The sequence below is a fragment of the Triticum urartu genome, chromosome 7 (assembly GCF_003073215.2).
Source record: "Triticum urartu cultivar G1812 chromosome 7, Tu2.1, whole genome shotgun sequence".
NCBI lineage: Eukaryota > Viridiplantae > Streptophyta > Magnoliopsida > Poales > Poaceae > Triticum > Triticum urartu.
This window is the reverse complement of record NC_053028.1, coordinates 573832678-573837468: the sequence shown is the minus strand read 5'-3', so window position 1 is coordinate 573837468 and position 4791 is coordinate 573832678. Positions and strand designations below refer to the sequence as shown.

The following is a 4791-nucleotide window of genomic DNA, read 5'->3' as shown; positions in this document are numbered from 1 at the left end:
GTCTTTTTTTATTCTTGCCCTTTCTCATTTCTTCGCAAGAGTTAAAGATGAGAGAGGGAGGCAGTTCTTGGCGATTTCCTCGTCATCCATGGTGATTCTGATCTCCTCATCCTCCTCTTCTTTCAGATTGATTTCCGCTCCAGTGTCGTGTGATTTCAGTTCGTTATCCGGGTCTTCTCCCTTTCCCTATTGAATTTCTTCTAGATCTTCTGGTCTGATTCGATTCCCTTGTGTTTGATGTAGATGTGGGTGTATGTGTAGTCTTAGTGGTGGATTTTCCTGGCGATTTTTTCCTGCTACTACAATGTTACAGTGATAGGTGCATGGATGAAACGGTGGATCTAATTCCCCTGTTGATTTTGTTTCTGCTAGCCTGGGCGTTTGATTTCGCTGACCTTTTTTGTTGTTAGATGCTGGGGTGTGCGTTCTTAGGTAGTAGTTGCATCGAAGTTACGGCAACTTCATAACTGTAATTTCATTTTAATTACGGTGTAATTTCCTCTGAAATTACAGAGTAGTGACACTGTAATTTCTAAAGGTAACCACAGTGCAATTTTTGCTGTAACTTCTATGATTTTTAGTTTACAGTCACTGCAATTACAATCTAATTCCAGGTTATTACAGTGCTTTTGTCAGTGTATTTTCAGGTTAATTACACTAGATCACAATGAAGTTTCAATGCAATTAAAGTATTGGGGGGGGGGGGGGGGGGGGGGGTGTTGCCTATGTTGTATCTGCAAGCATTTTAGAACCTTTTTCTTTGTGGGTTGTCTTTGTTTGGTAGTATTTGTATCCATTTTATAAACTTTTTTTTGTATGTTTTGGGTAGTGTTGCATCTAAGTTGACAGCTGCTTCAAGATTGTAATTTCATTTTAACTACAGTGTAATTTCCTCTCAACTTACAGAGTAAGCATATTGTAATTGTAGTGTTCTTACAGTGTACTTGTAATCACAGTGTAATTACGGTGTAATTTTCAGGGTAATTACACTGTAAATCACACTGCTATTTTACTATAATTACAGTGCAAATTCTCTATAATTTACGATGTTGTTATAGTGTAATTTCCATGGGTAATCACAGTGCAATTTTTACTAGAATATTTACGGTCAGCCCAATTACAGTGTAATTTCAGTAACATTACAGTGGTAATTAGGCTGTAATTCACATTGTCTTTGTTGGGTAGTGTTGCCTCTATTCACGTTGTCAATATATACTAAATCTACCTTTGTGTCAGAAACTTTGCTGTGCACAGGAACAGGAATTTCTGCTTGTCTAGTAATTTCAGCAACTTGATAATAGTAATTTCAGTATTGTTTTGCTATTGTAAATTTTAGCTTCTTTTGCCCTGGTGCTTTTGAAACAAAACTGACCAATTTCTTTGATTTTTCACTAGAGTGGTCTGTGCAATACACTCTGTTAAATGGAAAGAATTTGCGATCTCTGCTTTTCATTCCTGTGATTTTACAGGTTCTAGATCTCAAAGAAATGCACTAGGCATGAGCAAAGACATTGGAATTGAAGGCCTTTCAGCCTGTGGATCGTCTCTTTATGATCTTCCATGGTTCTCCCCCAATTAGTTGTTGCGGCTTTGGTATTCGTCTTTTCCCCAATTGGAATTGAAGGATTTCTGACTCCATGGTTCCTTGTTGGTGTTTGTCTTTGCCCTTTCTTTTTATTTCTCATTTCCTCCATGTAAGTAATTTAATTTCTGCCTTCTTTTTTGGTGTTTGTCTTTACCATTTCTTTTTTTATTTCTCATTTACAATATATACATTTTTCTTCATATTACTCTTCCTAGTTGCAGCTGTACTTCCCCATAACCGTTCGAAAACATTGGTTTTGTTTCTTTGTTTGTTTGAAGGGAAGAGCCTTTGCTTTTCTTGATCCATCTTTTAATGATCATTCTGAATTTCACTTGCAGTTTAGTGATCTGTTAGTACATTTTTAATCAATTTGCTTCTAAATTTGTTTCCCTTTTGAAGGCACTATGTTGTTATCTTTTAAGATTTATCTCTGGTATTTTCTTTTATTCGAACGGATTACACACTTTATAGGATTCTGTGATGCTTTTATTACTCCCACGTTGGTATTTTTTTTTGTTTTCTTCCTTTATTCATGTGAAACCAGGCACACAATTGTGGTGTCTTTACATTCAAGATTATGGAAGTATGGACTACAAGGACTCAAGTTGTTAACCATTTTTCAAGCGCTGACATTCCGAACTTAAGGACAGAAGTATGCTAATGATAGTTTTTCTGCGAGTTCAACAGGGTGGATAAGTTCTAGACTTCTTGTTACTGATTTCTTTGATGATGTAAGCACTTCTATTTTTTATACTTCAAATTTACAGTAAAGAGGTTCATGATTTCTAGTCTTTTTTTAGTTGTACTTTTGGCTCCAGGTTGCCTAATTTACTGTGCTCGTCTACATCATTCACTGTCTCTTGTACTATGTATTTTCAGCTTTTTGGCTCAGTGTTAATTGCTTCCCTTTGTGCTGTATATCTTAATGATTGGTCTAATTCTTGTTTGATCCTTTCTTTCAGACTGTGAATTAACAATGATGGAGAAGAAGGCCTTTTTGCATTAGAGAGATGTTAAACTGCTCACACTATGGATAGCGCAGTGCGTATGTTGGTTCAATGTGTGGTCATCTGTATGATAGGCAGTGTGTATGTTGGTTCAGTTGTGTCTATAATCCGTAGATGGCACGAGGTACTATACTTGCAAGGTTTTCTTACTGTAATTTCAAAGTTTTACACCTGCTTGTCATAGAATGCAAATGGGTCCAGTCCAACCCGCGTACATACATACCAACTCATGACCCGGCGCTGCAAATGGGTGTCTTTGAAACTCGACAAGTTCCGGTCATAATGTCACTGTAATAATCACACAATATGAGTGCAAATTATGCGTAAATACACTGTAATTGTAGAAGTTCCAGTGCTAATTTGACTGTAAGTTTTGTGTATCTAGTCTTTAACTTTTAAGATATCACTGTGAGTAGACTGCAAGTTACCAGCAGACTCTAATGGCAGTCTACTTATCACTGTATTTTTCTCCCAAAAGATTGTAATTAGGCTGTACGTTGATGCAAGACCTACAGAGGATACGTTGATGGATCAGTAGGCTTTTTCTTGGATGTGGTATTGCGATAGTTGTAGCTCACATATGTTTGAAACCGAGTCTAGTTCCAACCCGATTAGGATTGGCCTTTCTCCTGATGACATACACACAGCGGAGATGCACAAAAAAGAGACACACAAATACATACAAGTGTCGTTCTTTATTGGTTGGAAAACTTGACTGATGTCCAATTGATTTTCAGTCAAACGTCAAATATACACTCCCATTACATAATAAATCTGTAATATACTCTAAAAGCAAACAAGACCAATATTATAGGCAGCTAATCTGTACTCTCCTTGCCACTTGCAATACCAAGCTGCAGCTTGTTTTTTAAGAAAAACGTCACAGAAATAGGATTCTGAATTTCTGACTAACCTCCTTTAATTTTTTTTTCCAACTATGTTTGCTAATTATTTTAACCAAGACGAGCCCTAGCAACTAAGTCTACCTAAGTCAGATCATTCACAAATGCAGGTACGTCAATTCCACAATCAACGTAACCTATCCTATTACACCCGCAAAAAAAATGTAACCTATCCTATTCAAATCCACAATATCAAAGAATTGGATCAAACACGCAGGAAAGGAAGAAACAGATGAAATTGGTGATCTTTAACAATCGAGACTGCTCCTATAGTAACGACAATAGTTCACAGATAAAAGGAAATCACCGAACCATGTGAGGCACCTTCAGGTCTGCTACACCGGGAACATGAATAGATCTGGAGGTTTCGGTGACTTGTGCGCTCTGGTAGGGAGGCGGCGGTCGATTCCAGTTACTTGTGGTGGAGAGCTCGCTCGCGGGGCTCTTGTTATACAGAAATTAAGCCAAGGAAATATCCAGAATTGTTTTGCAACTATGGATCCACAGTGCACTCAATTGATCTTGAACTAGCTAAAATGAGGTCGTACAAAATTGTGTTAACTGGATAGATCGGTAAGAAATCGGGAATCGACCGTTCGTGCAAATTACCTAGTCTGGGCGGAATCAAAAGCAGCCATGGATAACTTGTGGAAGTATGGCTCGGCGACCTTGACCTTCATCCCTGCAACGCAATCAAGCAGATCTAGCAGGGTGAAAAGAGGATAGAAGGCATACCAAGAGAAGAAGAGTGAGGAACATGCAGAACCTGCACCGGAGCCGGACGTTGAGGGCATGGCGGCATAGCAGGTGCCAGGATCTGTTGCAGCGTCGGAGAGAGTAGAGTGGGGCGTTGGCGTCGACGGGATTGGAACGGGCGGGGAGGAGTGCGACCTCACGCCCATCAGGTGGTTTCGCTCCGTTGGTAAATTTACATCGGTAAGGCCACTTCCACCACGGGATTCCAAACGGACGTTCGTTTTGTCCTGTTTTTGTCCCTTTGGGTAGAGATTTGAGGTCGTGTTCGGGCATGTTCTGTGATGCGGTGGCCGTGCATCCACCGCACGGACGCATCCTTTTGCCCCATCCTGTCCGCGTCTATTTTAAAAAAAGAGACGTTTCAAATGCCAAGCCCAAGTTCACGACCCCACTTCATCACGCCGGTAACAAAGCCAGCGGCCTACACGACCATCACCGGCAACACAGCCAGCGGTCGGCAACATAGCCAGCCTCCAAAATGAATAGTTGTCCTCGTCGGCAACACAGCCAGCGGCCGACAACACAGCCGGCCTCCAAAGTG

General features: G+C 40.0%; 1 long non-coding RNA gene across 1 annotated transcript; it reads right to left on the bottom strand.

The window, feature by feature from the left end:
- Positions 1 to 1648: 1648 nt before the first annotated feature.
- LOC125524335 lies at positions 1649 to 4430 on the bottom strand. The gene is made up of 3 exons (XR_007290672.1): positions 4261 to 4430; positions 4104 to 4176; positions 1649 to 4025 (listed from the first exon to the last, which is right to left on the bottom strand). It is a non-coding gene; the product is annotated as an uncharacterized LOC125524335 (long non-coding RNA).
- Between the last annotated feature and the right edge of the window lie 361 nt (positions 4431 to 4791).